We start from the raw sequence: 18,434 nt of genomic DNA on the forward strand, positions 1-18,434 counted from the left end.
GCGTACTCCACCCTCTAGCTTGGAACGACAACGTACAAGACGAATACCAACTTGAACACTAAATAACCACTTGACTCTACACACAGACAAGGCTATTAATGCAGTAATAATGTTATTTCTCTGTTTCAGGGTCATCACGTTATTGGCAGCATAGATGCATTGTTCTAATTGTAAACACTATTTTTATGGACCTTAAATGTATTTGTATATTGAATAATGATTAAATCAAAACCTCCCACCTGAACATATTCCGACCACACTATAGCCAATTGGCTTGTCGTCAGCACGACATCTCATCTTGCTCTAGGTTTTTCCGTGGTTTCCCTTGAGCAATAAGACAAATGTCGGGATGAGCCCTAAAAGAAATGGGCCACGGACCACTTCCCTTCCCCCACTCTTTCTCTTCTACTATCAAAAAGAACTTGCTAATTTCTTAGATACCAACCCTGAATTATGATAATAGGGGAATATAAATATATTGTAAGTTCACAGGGCTAACGGCTTCGAAGCTGGGTACCTGGCTCTAATGAAGTGCACTGGTAGCAATCTAAAACATGGGGGCATGAGATAGTTACTCTGCCTGCCATTAAAAATTCACTTCACTAAATCCCCAAGGTAAAAAAAATAAAGCCAATGAACGATGCGAGCTGATTGCAACATTGTAGCCAGAGAAGGAGGTGGGATTAGTTCACCTAGTGAAACGGACCTGAGTTCATTGACCTCTTACATCTGTATCAGAGAAGAGATAGGAGTTGTTAGCGGCGATGTTAGTAGTAGTATTTAGTATTTATTTATTTAACCTGGCAGAGATAAGGCCGTCAGGCCTTCTCTGCCCCTCTACCAGGGGATTACAACTATAATATGAAGAATAAAATTACAATTAATATTAAATTTACAATTACAATTACAAGTAAAATTACAATTAGTATTAAATTTACAATTACAATAAAAATCAAAGTACGAAAAGATTACCTGACTAATTAAAGATAGATAATTTATCATAGAAAAACAAAGAATATTTTATATTTACTGAATTACAAATTAAACCTAGAATAACAAAATTGTATAGTGATGAAATTATTGGATATTGAAATATTTTGTGATAGATTAAGGAAACTATTTACAAGAAATCAATTACTGACCAAGTGCCTAGTAAGTTTGCGTTTGAATTGAATTTTATTTCGACAGTCCCTGATGCTAGCAGGTAACGAATTCCAGAGTCTTGGCAGGGCTATTGTGAAAGAGGATGAGTATGAGGAGGTGCGATGGGATGGTATTGTTAGTATTGTTTCATGGCGAGAGCGTGTGTTCAGATTATGGTGGGAAGAAAGGTAAGTGAAGCGAGACGACAGGTACGAAGGAATAGAAGAGTTCAAGATTTCGAAGAGAAGGAGAAGTGAATGTAAATTTCTTTTCTTATCTAGTTTAAGCCAACGTATTGCTTCTAGGGATGGCGTAATATGATCATATTTACGAACATTGCTTACAAAACGTACACACAAATTATGAGCACGTTGAAGTATCGTTTTGTTGTCGCTCGAGAGGTCAGTCAGTAAAAGTCAGCATAGTCAAAATAGGGGAATACAAGCGTCTGCACAAGGGACTTTTTTAAGCAAGAGGGAAGATGAACATTTATCCTTTTTAGCACATGGGTAATATAATATACTTTTCTGCAGGTTTCTGTGATTCGCAGGTCCCAGTTGAGATTATTATCCATGTGAATGCCAAGATTTTTTACTGAAGAACTGAAAGGGATATGCACTGTACTTACTTTAACGGGGGAAATGTCAAGGTGTTTTACAGCGTCGGTTGCCAGACAGCTGAAATTTCCAACCTAATTTTCTAATTAACAGTGCATTTAATCATAAAACGTAATATAGGTTTTCTATTCATTTAAGTGTACTCTATCGTCCCTTCCAATCTGCAGAATTATTTTAATTCCATGCTGTATATTTAAAACCAGCACATTTCTTTCTTTATTTACTTCAAGAAGAATTATATTAACCACAATTTGTTACAAGTAGGGAACGGAATTTGGAGTAGTAAATGCTAGTATTGGCATCTACACAGTCATTTGTTTACAACCCTTTATACCAAGTCCTCCCCTCCATGACATACTCGCAGATCTCTGCACGTCAACAACAGGTGAACGGGACAGGTGTCGCATAAGAACTTCAACATGCAGGTTTGCAGTTCAGCGTAGTGAAGTGCAGGTACAATGCCGAAAGTGAAACCAACTAACAATACAAAATTGAAAGACTATATTTGTAAAAGCTAAGATCGAGTATCAGAATTTAGGAAACAATTCCCTAAATTATCGCTTCCCCCATGTCCAGTTCTTAAGAGATGGGGGTCATGGTTAGAAGCTTGCAATAATTATTATTACGCACATCACCTCCAATCTGTGAAGAAAGTGGTCCAGTCTTTCGACTGCGATTCAAATATGCCAGGAACTGCATAGAATAATAAAAAAAAATCATGGATATTAAGTCAAATTTTTTTATATTTACCGGATGTCATTATTCGATTAGAACAGTCAGGAGTAGAACTAGTTGAGCAAATAAATATTATGAGTACTATTGTAAATAAACTGAGTGCAGTAGAAGGTGAAGTATGAAAACGTGTTGGTGAAAAAATGAACAGAGTTTTGATTAAAAATGATAAGTACAGTATTCTCAGTCGGATTTCAGATGCAGTAACAAACACGTGTCCCAATGACGTCATTCAACATGTGAATTTAACTGACGTATTTTGTTTCAAGTACTCTCCAATTGTCTCTGCAGATGTAGAGCGGAGTTTTTCCATGTTAAAAAAATTTCCTTCTTTGCAAAAGAGCAAAGTTGTGTTTAGAAAATTTGAAAATGATATTTACAATTTATTATAACAAGGCACAGCAAGAATAATTGTTTCATCACCAAAACATAGCATTAATTGAAAATACCATTTCGTTTGGCTCTACATATTGTTCAACATTTAATGATACTCTATTAGGCTATGTTGTAAATATTGTAGTATTACATATATATTATACATATATATATATATATATATATATATATATATATATATATATATTCTAAATACTGTAGTGTACGTTGTGTACATATTATCATATTTCATGATATTGTAAAAAAAGGTTTTAATTTAGCACGCTCCTGACAGAAAAACACACATATTCAGAGTCGAGTTCAATACAGAAGACAACTGTCTATCAGCCATCAATATTTCCCCTGACACGCGAGGACGCAGAGATTGACATTTAATTATGTATGTTTGTAATGTTGTTTATTGATGTCTTGTGCGTTGCCAAGAAAAACACATGTAGTTCAAAGTGAAATGCAGATTATGTATGTAGGCCACTATACGAGTATGTCATTAAACTATTCCATATGTTTATTCTGAAATACGTTTACAGCACGTTGCGTGTAAGTTTGTATGAAGTGAACTGTACTCGTCCATGCTCTGTGACGCAGCTCGCTAGACAGTCACTGATCTACGAATATCTATACTACGTTTCACCATTCTTTATAATACTCCAAATCCCTTTCCCTAGTTATAAGCCTACCTTAAATGTAGAGTATCTTTAGGATGTTACTGACCTCTATATAAAACGCTGAAAATGTCCCCCCTTCTGCTTAAGGCACAACTTAACATGTCAGATTCCTCCAATGAGCACCCAGTAACATAGAAAGACGTGTTGAGTTGTACCTTGAGCATATGGGACGTCATTTTTAGCATTTTCTATATAGGTTAGTAATCTCCCAAAGACACTCTACATTTGAGGTATAACTAATTGTGGCTAGCATCATTCCTGTTGAAATAAATAAGGAAAGAAATGTGTTAGTTTTATATGCATCAGTGTGCAGTTGAGGCGTTCTCTGGAACAAGAAGTGAACTCCAAATTATTGGATTTGAGATACAGAGAGCATGAAACACTTTAGATCTGGTATAACTGCAATGAGCAGGACGACATTAAAATGTTTCTAGAAGGCGCTGTGTTTGTTGGAGGAGAATAAATGCTCATTCACAATGAAAATTAAACATAACGTAAGCGTTAACTTAACGTTACAGTAAAATCAAAAAAGTCATACCATCATTCACGTTGGGAACATAAACATAACAGCAAACATACTTGGTAACCATGGAAACATAACAACGACGCCATTTCCTCATATTCTGTCGTATACTTCAGCGCTCCACGATTGTGTTCTCTTTGCAAATCACGTAAGCATAAGCATGAAAGTTTGGAGTTTGCAAACTTTCATGTTAACGTCTTACGGTAATGTTTATGTCAATGCTTATGTGAATCATTGTGAATGATCCCATTTGGTAGCCTGGGCGCAAACTTCTGTGTTTATGTTACGGCTATGTTTAATTTTCATTGTGAATGGGCCTTAATATTTTGTCAGGAGGGAGGAGTGTTATTAACAATTCAAGCTGGAAACGGAAAAACGACGTAACGTATGTTAAGTTGTTACTCTAGGGAACGGATCAATTATTTTCATGGTCACTATTGTCACCTCTTTCCTAATGAACGTAGTCTATTTCGATCATAACATCAGTTCGACTCAAGGTCAGGGTATTTTTTATCTATTCATCAACTTCTTTAAGGTTTTTTTTTTTTGGAAAAACAACCACAGTCCAAAAAAACATAAATTTTCAGGAGAAACAAACAACTGTCTGACATGGGTGTTGTTGACATTCAAGTATGAAATTAATCATGTTGTAGAAACCTGGAAAATCTCAAGTACATCTGTAACTGTGATTCTCAATTAGATTTCTGTTTAACAGTTGAAAAATTTCATACAATATTAAAAATAATTGTATTTCCTTAGATATTTAAATTATGAAGAAGTGTATTATTATGTTTATTACTCTAGGTTTTTTAATAATTTTATGCTCGACCATGCCGAAATGTAGTAATTATACACCTGGTAGCAGTCCTTTAATGCATGTCATTAAAGTACACCTATTCATTAAAGTTCAGGTTTTTCGAGTATTCTCGGATATGCAATCGAAAGACGAGAGAAACGTCACGGAAGCTGGAAATCCAATATTGTCGCAGAAGGTTATGTTCTGTTACTATAATAATTAGCGTTAATTGTAAATAATATTCAAATAAATTCAATTTGTCATCTCGTTTTTCAATTCTAAAACAATTTCCAGATTATATCAAAATTAGTTCATGTTATTCTCTAAATTATATCAAGATCAATGACATTATTGTTCCTCGGAAAAAAATCAATACTTTCGCGTCTGCGCACAACTCACATTTTACGAGCTTCCACAAGGTCACTACTGTTCTTCAGTGAGATGCGAATAAAATGAATACTTCTGAATAATTTCAAGTTAGAAATATGGTCGAGCATAAAAAGTCGTATGAAACTTGCCTATAATGGTAATTAAGACGCTCGTATGAAAATTATGAAACTCGCTTGTGCTCGTTTCATAAACGTACTCGCATCTTAATTACTACCATTATAGGCTCGTTGCATAATGTATTATTACATTATTATATTGACATTTGGCACTATATTAACTGCAATATTATATTCTGGTATCTATTACCAGTATGTATTTTCTTTCTTTCGTTTGTGTTTGTTTTCTTTTTTTCTTATTATGTATTTTGTATATGTATCCATTTAAGTCACCTATAATTGAAAGCTTGCTTCTGTTGGTGGTGGCTTTAAAATAAAAGAAAATAAAATAAAGTAAAATAAAATTTAAATCTCATAGAAACACATGTATAAATGTAGGTAACTGTGCTCAATTCTTGTCTTAAGAAAAAATACTCTGTGGTTGAAGTGTGCCTCTCGTTTAATCTTCTTTTTATTTATTATATCCTTCATTTCCTTTCGTTGCTTCTTCCATAGGGTTTCTTCTGCCCTAAAGATGGCTTCATAACTAATACAATTAACGTGTTAAAGTATTTTCCTCTGAGGTGACTTTTGCCGCGTACATAAGAAGGAGTACTGCCAATCTACTACAGTTTAAAATTGTATGGATAAATGTTTCAAGACTATATGAATGGGATGTTTGTAAATACTACCATCGTTCTTGCTGGAAAATGGCTTTTTCACGAAAAAAAAAGTCTTTGGTCTATGGTTGTTTTATGAAAACCACTGAAAATTTATACTCCTACAACATAAGCCTATGGTGTTTTTCCCCTAACAAATAATTGAGGAGATAGCCGCTACAATACCTTCATCACATGAGCTATTCCATCTCAAATCGACCGAAATATAGAGAAAATTGACCTTACAATTCCTAAATACAATAAAACTTTTTTTGTACGTAGAGAACTGTGATACAATGCTTTGTGCAAAGTTTGAGACATCAGAACTTCATAGTGTTTAAATTAAAAATATTTAAATTTATCGTATTTTCATAAAATTTGCAACTTTAAACTGTTGTAGCTCCGAAACCCTCTCACCCAAATATCAAAATCATGGTTTATTTTGATGCTGAGAAATTAAAGTTTATATTGACATATAAACAGATTTTCTTACTTTTTATGGAAATGGAGAAATTTAGATTTTTCTTCATTAAGACGCCTTTGCCAAGGGAAAAATATTTAAAAAATGTATAGTTAGATTCCGCATTGAAAGTACAAATAAACACATATTATTTACTGATGGTATGTTGATAAGAAAGTATTGAAAATATCAAATAAAGAAAATAAATAGTACGCGCGTGAACTAACCAGCTGACTGTGAGGCGGGAGGTAGTCGAGACAAGCAAGGCCAGGAGACAAACATGTAATGTGTCGTCTAGCAGTCATGGCTGGCTAGCTTTATCACAGGTTTTCATAAACACAGGAGTGAAATGACGCCCAACGCTCGCTTATCTTCAGCTCTCGGCCAGTGCGTGCGGTACTGCACCGTTCAAGTCTTGGCGTGTAAAAATAATCTATTTAATACCCTCGAAACTTATTGCCGCACCACGAACCAAACAATGCCGAATTCCTCTTAATAATGCAAGGCTTTTTCTCAATATTTTTTTTTTTTTACATTTTTACAAAGCCTAAAAGTAAGTAAAATCAGATTATCTGTCTCTCTGTGTATAATAAAAATAAGGATTACTTATTAACATAACCTACCAAATGTCAGCTTCAAAATGAGCTCTCGTTCAATGTTCTGCAGTAAATGGTTCCAGAGTTCTGAGCGCTGAAAGAGGCTTGTTTTTATAAAATAGCTAAATTTGTCGCTCAACAATACGAAAACCGTTTGACTTTCGATAGTATATTTTTGAAAATGCACTCTCCTCAACACCTTGTATAAATAGGGAAAAAATTAGAATATAAAAAAAATGCGAGATTTTTTAATGATCGATTTCATATGGAATAGAGCATATGCTTAATATCTCAAATGTATATTTTTTGGACTATGGTTACTTTTTTTAATCCTGCAATTGTTATATGCTGATGTTATTCACTCACGCTAAATGTGGAATATTTTTATATGAAAATTCATAAGGTACAGTATATTGCTCAGTAATGTTTTATCTTATACAGGGACATCATTTTATTTTTACTAACATTTTTAATATTAATCTGGCTATACCTTTAGAGAACCGGAAACACCGTTCGCTACTCACTTCCACTGCTGGAGTTCGATGATACTGGCGTAAAACACAAACAAATCACTTTATAGGTATGGGAGGGAAGAAAAGTACTTCATCCGTTTACGTAAACTAGGAAATATCGCGATTTTGAGTTCGATAATTTTCATTAGGTTTTTGTTTAATCAAAAAGTAGTACTGTATTAACAATAAGTGTTTTTACTCACGAACTGAGATATCCATGCAAACGTATTCATTATGCAGTGTAGGCTATATTATACTGTCTACAGCACATTAGCGTACAATTTAGAGAATGAAGTTAAATTGAGAAATAAACATAACATGGATATTTAAATATATATTTGAAAATGGTGGCCGTTCATTTCGATACAGGCTTCAGTTCTTTTGTGCATATTACCGCACTATAGACTATTGCATCTAATTCCAATTACCAGTTTCGTCCTTCGTACTAGTAACTTATGTTGAAATAATTCTGTACCTACTCTATAAAAGAGTACCTTACATACTGTAAATTCAATCTTCACTTCTGCCCTACCCTCACAGACAAATTTACTCAGACATGCTATCTACTGTCCGTCCAAGTGGTTATGCCGCAGGATCGTAGAAAGGGGGGAAATCTCGTGACAGTTACTTAACGTGGCCCTCTTATTTAAATTATTTTAAACAGTTGTATAATATTACGTAAACGTCCAATTCCTAACAGAAATTAATGTTTTCAGAAAAGAGCTAAGACAGCCCAGCTTTTACAGAGGGGCGAGCAGAAGCAGGTGGGGGAAATCGGGATGCGACGTAGGTAAACGGACAGTACCTGTGAGAAAATATGATTCAATATTGAAAGCTCTTTCGTCACTGGAAAACGCGAACATATTTCTGGAACGTACTATACTCACTAACTCAGTGCTGTTTACTATATGCGGCCTTGCTTCTGTCTGGAAGATAGTTGGAACTTCATTTGTAGAAGGGGTGGGAGTGAAGTACATTCAAAAACTCAGGTACGATAAAAATTTAAGTAAAAATAAAATGATGTCCCTGTATTTAAGTCTCATAAACTGGAATGAGACGACAATTAAAATACAGACTACAATCAAATCATGTCAAAATGAGTACGCTGGATCAGTATAAACTGTTATATATATTTACTTTGAATAATGTAGTCACAAAATGGTGCATTCACTCTAATTAAAATTATTCCAACTCTATCATGCTCATGCTATACTTATAAATAAAAATATTAAACAACTGTACTGTAGGAATACTGAATTTCACAATGTCACACTCACATTTCTGGGCTTCCTCGTGTCCCATTGGTCTGTTTCTCTTCATAAGGGGCCGGGGATGGTGGTGGTGGCTTGCTGTAGGGGTGAGGATGTGTGTTGTTGTTATTATTGTGATGATGATGATGGTGATGCCCTCCAGGGACGCTCACTTTGTTGGCGTTACTATCAGTGCCACTCTGAGGCGAAATCTTGCCTGCCAGCGCGTTCAGACTATGTAGCATTTCCATATGAACGGATTCCGATTGTTTTTTATTGAGTTAATAGTTTTAAATATAACTGATATTTAAATATATCGGCTAAGTTAAGACGTTCCACTGTCACAGATACAAAATTTTAGGTATAAAACACTTCACAAAACGTTTAAAATCTTAAAGACACAAATCCTTTTTGTTTGTTGACTGGTATAATACTCGATCTTCACTTTTTTGTAAAATATTACACGGCTTTCGTATAGTACTCTACGCAGCCAGTAAAAACAATGATGTAGAAAGAGAGGGAGATTTTTTTTAACGTTCTCGATTGTTCACTTCTTTGTTTTGTTGACAACGAATAAGATCCGTAACTATATTTTACGACACTACAAAACTCGCAGCAAGGAAACACAGTTAAAAAGCTGGCTTGATTGTGCTATAACTCTTTTAAAATCTGCTGAAAACTTGCAAGCTTTGAGATTTCAATAAATGTATCATTCTTCTTTCACAGTTACACATACAAAAAATCACTACTGCTTAGTGAAATGCTACTATGCTTGCGTGATTTGTTTTTAATGTATTATTTCACACGATTAAGTGTTCACTCGGTAAAATGTAGTTGCAAGCAACGCGTTCGCATCTGAACTGAGGTTGTGTCGACTGAGTAGATAACAGCTTGGACAAGTGAGAGATAATGTTTTTATCAGTCTATGTAATAACGTTTTATCACTTTTCTTGACACACCTAGTTAAATACACTCTCTGGAATATCAGTCATCTCAGCGAGAAGAAAAAAGTGTATAATATATAATCACACGCGGTTAAAAATGTCACACCAATTTGTTGGTTTATGTTTCTCCCAGAAGTTCATACATTGGTAACTTGTTAGTCAGCATACAGACTAGCTTATCTATTGTTCCATATCTGAAAGAAAACAGATGGAACTGTTGTATTGCAGAAACAAGGGGCGTTCGAGGAGAGAAGGAAGGAAATACTGATAAAGAGAGTAGATACATAATACATTACAGATGCCAATCGATATATTTTAGTTAGGTGGCAAAAATAATAACAATCATTACAATTAATTGTTTTTTACATCGACACTTTAAGAATATTTACCATTTCCGAAACTTTCATGTGATTTTCGCTTTTCACTGTCCTAATATTTTAAAATTTCTTTCCTGCTTTGTGTACCGATGACCTCTGCGACCTCACGGGACACTAAATTATACATTTTATCAGAGACTCGCAGGTAAATTTTGCAAAAAGCTCTCTTAATAACGAGTGGAGGTTATTCTCAGCGTAGTATTTCTACCATACTAGGCCCCGCTACATTGTTCTTCTTCAGAAAAAAACATGCTAAGAAGTTTTAAAACTATTTTTAGACTAAACGCTCTCGGATTAATAACACCACGAATGGTAATCAATAAATAACTTAGACTAATACCTGAAAGTATTCCTTTCAAGGTTTCGGTCTAACATAACGCTATAAGACATAGGCTTACTTACTTACATACTTACTGGCTTTTAAGGAACCCGGAGGTTCATTGCCGCCCTCACATAAGCCCGCCATTGGTCCCTATCCTGAGCAAGATTAATCCAGTCTCTACGTCCCTCAAATCCATTTTAATATTATCTTCCCACCTACGTCTCGGCCTCCCCAAAGGTCTTTTTCCCTCCGGCCTCCCAACTAACACTCTATATGCATTTATGGATTCGCCCATACGTGCTACATGTCCTGCCCATCTCAAACGTCTGGATTTTATGTTCATAATTATGTCAGGTGAAGAATACAATGCGTGCAGCTCTGCGTTGTGTAACTTTCTCCATTCTCCTGTAACTTCATCCTGCTTAGCCCCAAATATTTTCCTAAGAACCTTATTCTCAAACATCCTTAATCTCTGTTCCTCTCTCAAAGTGAGAGTCCAAGTTTCACAACCATACAGAACAACCGGTAATATAACTGTTTTATAAATTCTAACTTTCAGATTTTTTTGACAGAAGACTAGATGACAAAAGCTTCTCAACCGAATAATAACAGGCATTTCCCATATTTATTCTGCGTTTAAGTTCCTCCCGAGTGTCATTTATATTTGTTACTGTTGCTCCAAGATATTTGAATTTTTCCACCTCTTCGAAAGATAAATCTCCAATTTTTATAGTTCCATTTCGTACAATATTCTGGTCACGAGACATAATCATATACTTAGTCTTTTCGGGTTTTACTTCCAACCCTATCGCTTTACTTGCTTCAACTAGAATTTCCGCGTTTTCCCTAATCGTTTGTGGATTTTCTCCTAACATATTCACGTCATCCGCATAGACAAAAAGCTGATGTAACCCATTAAACTCCAAACCCTGTCTACTATCCTGAACTTTCCTAATGGCATATTCTAGAGCGAAGTTAAAAAGTAAAGGTGATAGTGCATCTCCCTGCTTTAGCCCGCAAGCTACTTATCATTTTACAGAAACTTTGTTTACATTTGTCAAAGATTTCCATATATCGACAGTTTCGTCATTTTCTATTCTAAATCTTTTTAAAACTTTATGCTCTCATCAGGGAACCAATACATGTATACGAATATGGCAGCACTGCTACTTACAGACCTGTTACTATCTCTACATATTACTCTGTGAAAAGATTTATTAAATGTACATACTTAAGTTGCTATGCATAGAAATTTCGCTAGCCCATGCTACGAGCGTGCTAAACTAGCCCCGGCTATCGACTGATTACTTGTACAGGATTCATTACATATCATGTCGCTAACACTGGTTTATGAATACGAAAGACGTTAGTTCGCTGATCATCCAGCGGAAGCCCGCGCTAAGAATGTATATGAATACTTCATAGTCAACAAACAAAATTTGATAACACAATCTCAAGGGAAAAAATGGAACTCTCTTCATCATAATCCACAGTTAATTACCGATTTACCACGAAAATCGTCTGTAGCCGCATTTAGATTGGCATCAGGCCATGATTGTTTGGCCAAACACCTGCATAGAATTGGAATATATCAGTCTCCTAACTGCCCATTGTGCAACTCAAACCAAGAAATGGATTCGGAACACCTCAAAATCTGTGCGTCAGTGGCTGACCATGACAATATCTTTGAAAAATATTGGAGTGCAAGAGGTCAAATGACTTTATTGTCAAACGCCTGATATTAGAAAACAACAACAATAACAACGACAACATATGGCGAACGAAACACCCAAGTTTCCTGCCAAGATCAAAACTGAAAATGTTAAAACAGAATAAGTTAATTAGTTGCTACCTCGGCAGTTTTATAAATAATAAAGAAAACACAGTCCAAATGAAAAGAAACGATTCAGCTGAACAAAACCTTCATTAAAAAAGATAATTATTTACCCACACCCAGATAAACATCCAACCAAGGAAAACATTTTTAAAAATATTATCTAAATTATTATTACATAGAAGCGAAACTTGTGATATTGGAAACCAAAACAATAATCGTTCAGACGCCATGGAAATGTGGAAATGGCACTGATCAAACTCCAGAGATAAAGTGTCAAAGTTTGAAGTTTCAAAGAGGATAAATGAAAGCAGAACATTCATGAAAAATTAGAGAAATTAACGAAATTAATTAGTTATATTATCAGACATAAAACATTTTCCTTAATAAACAGAATAGGAAAGTACTTGAAAAGATGGGAAGACATAACATCAGAGGCATGCTCAGTAGAATCAAGTGAACAATTGAGCGTACGTAGGTTACGTATACGAAATTTTTAACGTGTCCTAAAATAGTATTTGCATGACATTATTTTAATTCCGCTGGTGTTTTCCCTTTAATGCCACCATGTTTGTCGATATTTTAGACGTACCATAACTCTAACAAATTTTGATAGGCTATATGGATGCCATGGAAATGCGAATGTATGAGTGATATTTAACCAAGATAAAAGATACGAGTTACAGCCGGGCAACGAACACAGATATCATCGTGTATCAAAATAATTTCGTATTATATATTGGCGAGATTTAACGGGTATCGGTGGATCGCAATTAATGTATACGCAAAATATATGACGCCGGCACTTAAAACAACAAACAGTACGTAACAAAACGTGACGGTTATAAATTTAACCAAACATATCAAGAAAAAAGAAATTTACAATGCAACTGTTACAAGTAAATCAACTAGAAATGTAAAGTTTCTTCCAATAATTCCATCTTGAATATTATTCTGTTAGAGTTGTGACGGTTAAGCGGTTACGCAGGGAAGCGGTTAAGGTTTCCTCCGATATTTCTACCACTCCCACTCTCCTTTTACTCAATTGTAATCTTATCGTTACTTCATACTCTCTTCAAACACAAGATTAAACTACTACAGTTAGCATGATACACAAATACAGTTCACTGTAAGATACAAGATTTTTTTGTGCGAGATCGTGCGTATTTGCTTGTTTTCCGCACAGAACCAATACGCGGTAAGTGTGAAATACCACATTCAGTATTCCCATCGCAACACACATAACATTTTCCCTCTTCTTACCGCTTAAGCGCGACATTCATTTTACTGCTTTAGGCTTTTAACATATTATTTTTAGAGACGTTTAACATAGTAATAATTATAAATTGGAAACTTACCACTGCAATTTCACCTAAATTGCAATGTTAATTATTGTTTTTAAATATTTGCAAAAATTAAGTAAAGTCTACTACTCCACGAAACTTATTGCATTCCTGATACAAGTAACATTAAGGAAGCCGTGAAAAAATCAACAAGATTCCAGATGCGGATGTTATTACTGCAATATGTTATATAAATAATATTGTTAAAATATTAAAATGAAAAATAAATCATTAAATAACCTTACCGTTTATTTTAAGTTCGCATTTATTGACTGGGGGGGGGGGAAGACAGACTTATATCACGGCCTGCTGGAGTATAGTAAACACAAAAAACGTTTTAAAGCAACAATGTTGAAGAAAGATATTTTGGTTTTCCGAAGTTGCCGTCATTAAACAGAAACCAACATGGAGATTTCATTGCAACTAATTAGAAATTCGTCTTTCAGGTATGTAATAAACGATCTTCGCACAAAATAATGTACGATACACGAGCGGTATGTTTGTTTTCATGTTCTCGGAAATTAAAAACGCTCAACTACGTTTCGCTTCTTCAATCTTTTCCTCGACCATGAAAACGTCAACATACCGCTCTTGTAACGTATATTACTATTTTAAAATCAAATAAGGAGCGTATTCAAAGGACTGGAGGAGATATTTGAGGAGTCTAGTATCAAAGACGGACAAGAGCCATTTTTATTATTTGTCAGTAGAGCCATATTTTTTGCTTCATTATGTTAACTTCTAATATAACGTATGAAAAAGTTTGTGTGTGATATTGGTAACTTTATTAACAAAATAATTCAGGTCTCCACTTTAAAATATTAGTTCAAAACACTTTAAAACATGCCTAAAAATGGCATTCTTCATTTTTGAAATTAAGATTGACTTTTGTCCTTTTTTTAAAAAACAAACGAAGATCAAGTGTCCATTTCTGAAACTCACAACCCAGAATCAGGATAATCCTATGGAAGATATAATTTTATTCTAAAACTAATATTTAACTGAAAAACTTAGAAAATTGAATTTAGAATGTTATTTCTATTCAATTCCTTACCTGGGCACAATACCTTACTGCCCATGCTGTAAATTGTAAAATAACCTATGAAAAACCAATATGTAGCTACTACCTGAAAGTCAGATTTGTATAATATCCAAGGTAGACACATTGAAAGACACTCTTTCAGCTTTCCCAATGACGGGATTGCCTCATCGGACAAAGCATAATAAACATATTGAGTGAAAACAAAAACAGACCACAAAAGAGAAAGGAGGGAAACGAACAAAAGGGAAAATTAAGTACAGGAAAGATAATAGCATGCATATAACAGGCCTAAACATAGTAAACAAACAGATTAGACATTCGAGGAAAAGTATATTGTTCACTCTTTCTAATAAAATGTTACTGAGGCACATTTTGTTGGATATATATATATATATATATATATATATATATATATATATATATATATGTGTGTGTGTGTGTGTGTGTGTGTGTGCGTCTATATGTTATGATATGTGTACAAATGTGTGTGTATATATATATATATATATATATATATATATATATATATATATATGTGTGTGTGTGTGTGTGTGTGTGTGCGTCTATATGTTATGATATGTGTACAAATGTGTGTATATATACGTATATGTATGTATGTATATATATATATATATATATATATATATTAGCGAAATGCCTTAATATTGTGACAGCGACGGGAGATTCGAACTCACGACCAGCGTCCCGCAAGAGAGCAGACCGCGCGTGAGCCGACGCGGGCTTCACGGAGCACTTTGGGATGGCGCGCGGCGGAGAGAAGTAAGGGGAAAGGCCCTACGTGGCGAGGGAGTTTGCGCGCGCATCTTCTGCTTGCCTAGAGAGGCCGAGAAATCCGTCGAAGTGGAAGACTCGCGAATTCGAACTTTCGAGGCTACGTCGCTGTGGTTATAAATTACGGTCGCGAAGGAACGACAGTAGTTTTCAGTTGATTAATCAGCCAGTCAGTGACTAAGCCAGAGCAAGCAAGCCAGTCTTGTGTACCGGAGTTCGACTCGAGTGTGCGTCCGCAACTGTTGTCAGCATCCGAGGACCTGAGTTCGAGTGCAGTGGAGGGACCTGAGTTCGAGTGCAGTGGACCGCAGTTGGAGGGACCTGAGTTCGAGTACAGTGAACTGTCTCTGAAGGTCTGTGGTTCGAGATACTGTGAACTCGAGTGACTGAGCTAGAAGAACTGTGAACTGAGAACTGATAGTTCTGATTTGTAAATAGTGCTTTGTAAATATTAGTTAAGATTAACAGTTCATTGTTGTTCGTAGTAGTCCAAGTAAATTGTCATTGCCGTCAGTGGAGTGCTATAACGAATACTGTGTTGAGTGAAAATTCTATTGTTGACGACAGCGTTTAAGGTGAATTGTAGAAAGGAATTATTGTTGAGTTGAAATAAAATTCACAATATGATCTATAAATGCAATATGTCTATTTATGTTAAATTCTCTATGTTTTTCGATTATAATTTCAAGGCTTTAATCTAATTAACGTACATATTATGTGTCTATATGTTATGACATGTCTACAAGTGTATATTTATTGTCATCATTAATCTATAAGTTTCAATTTGTTATGATTACTTCAAATTATGACCTTAATATACTATATGTAAAATTGGGTTTATAAATATGGAATAAATACTACTACTAGGCCAGGAGATATGGGGTAGAGTGGTCAGTTCCTTTCCCCCTCCAATACATACATCGCCGACTAGCTACATATTCCATTAATCAGACTTCAGATGCATACGAACAATTGTTCTTCATCTGGCACATACCGTCAAGTGAGATGTACTGCCTGATAAATAGATGCACATATCAGCCAGAACCTCAATCAGAAGTGTTTTCGATATTAATGATACTAAAAAGAAGCCTTTCCGTGAAATAGTCAAATAATGGTACATAGAAAAACCGCTAGAAAGGCACTACATTAAACTCAACTCTCGATAAAAGAAAAAAAAAAAAAAAGATAGCGGGAACAATCTACAGATGAACGGACATGAGAAATATTTTCTTTCACATCAACTGTAAAAGGAATATGATTGCTAAGGACTAAAAGTTTGCGTCTAGCTGTATAACGTTTTGTTTTACTTCTGTGTAACTCCTGAAGTGGACTTCATTCGTCAAGACAGTCGCAGGAAATCTCCGAGGAACTGACATCACATTCATATGCATGGCCGGAGCATGCGTGGCGGAAAGCTACACAAGCGTGAGATGAAGAGAAACAGAAGAAGGTGAACTGAATATACATACAAATTACAACGGTAGGTAAGCAAAGAAAAAGAAACACGTATGTACACCACAGAAGAAGCAAATATCAGCGAATTAATGAGCAGAAAACAAAATACTGTAGAGATAGGAAACAAAAAACAGTACAAACATAAAAATTAAAAAGAAATATCAAAGAAACCATTGGAACATGAATTATATGAACAAGTTCAGACATAAAAATGTGAAAAGTATAAGGAAATGAAGAAAACAGATGAAGGTGAAATAAATAGAGAATGTAGAATATAAGAAAAAATGGCAATAAAAGTGAGGGAAACTAAAAATACAAAATTCAATGGAAGAAAAATTATGTAAGTTTAAAAACAGAAATGCATCATCATCATCATCATCCTTTCGAGTAGTCTACAAGCAAATACCTTACTATAATAATACCGGACAGCTGTATACTAGCAGCATTGGCGTGAGTGCGAAATATCGCGGACCTGACATCAAGCGGAGAAGGATGGAATTACGTCCACATATACAGGGACATCACTTTATTTTTACCAACATTTTTAACATTAACCTGGCTATACTCGGAAACACTGTTACCCCCTTCCATTACAGGAGTTTGATGTTACTAGTGCAATATGTAAACAAATCATTTTACTAAGTATAGGAGGAGAGAAAAGTAGTGTATCCATTTATGTTGTAGGGAAATACGATATTACGATTTTCAGTTTGATTATCACTTTTACGGAATTTATCAAAATACAGTAGCGTAGAAACATTTTTTTTTTAAACTCAACTTTCCAGGCGGCTATGTTCGTTATGTAATGTCTACTTTATTTAGCATAATTAATTATTGATGTTAACATACAATATAGAGAGTGCATTTAAATTGAGGGGGTCATAAGTAAAGGGCTGTAAGTGCACTTAAGTTACTTTTGAGAAAATGGGGTTTAAATATTTAAGTTTTCGTAAAATCAGTGAAATCTTTATTTAAATTTTAATGTATGATGCGATTAAAATATCCCTTTGCCACTAAAATTTTAGATACTTTAGCTTACACTGGATGCACTTAACTCATGTTATTACAAATGTCACTAGCATTCCTTTGCTTCTAGCCACCTCAATTCAAAATAAGCAAATCTGAATTTTTAAACAAGTTGCTGAAATGGTTGCCGTTCATTACAATGCAGGCTTCAATTCTTTTATGCATATTATTAAAAACATTTTGAATTTATTGTTTCTTGAATATAATTTTTTAGTACGATATTATTAATATAGGTTCTTTCTTCTATAGAAAACGCAACCATATTTATGAAACACAATATACACTGCAGTGTTTACTTCAGTGCTTGAAGACTTCGAATGCAACAGCGACTGTAAGTTTGTGTGTCTGACGGGAGCAAGGACGTTAGTGAAGGAGTAGGAGTGAAGTACATTCAGAAATGCAGGTACAATAAAAATGCAAGTAAAAATAAAATGATGTCCCTGTACAAATATTAACACAGCGGGA

General features: G+C 34.8%; 1 long non-coding RNA gene across 1 annotated transcript in view; it reads right to left on the reverse strand.

Annotated features, from left to right (window-relative positions):
- Positions 1-18,434, reverse strand: part of LOC138700308 (uncharacterized) — a 314,864-nt gene that overhangs the window by 228,658 nt on the left and 67,772 nt on the right. Inside the window, exon 2 of the long non-coding RNA XR_011332325.1 lies at positions 8,862-9,972. This is a non-coding gene — a long non-coding RNA (uncharacterized lncRNA). The remainder of the gene's footprint in view (positions 1-8,861; positions 9,973-18,434) is intronic.

Source organism: Periplaneta americana, chromosome 5, assembly GCF_040183065.1.
Source record: "Periplaneta americana isolate PAMFEO1 chromosome 5, P.americana_PAMFEO1_priV1, whole genome shotgun sequence".
NCBI lineage: Eukaryota > Metazoa > Arthropoda > Insecta > Blattodea > Blattidae > Periplaneta > Periplaneta americana.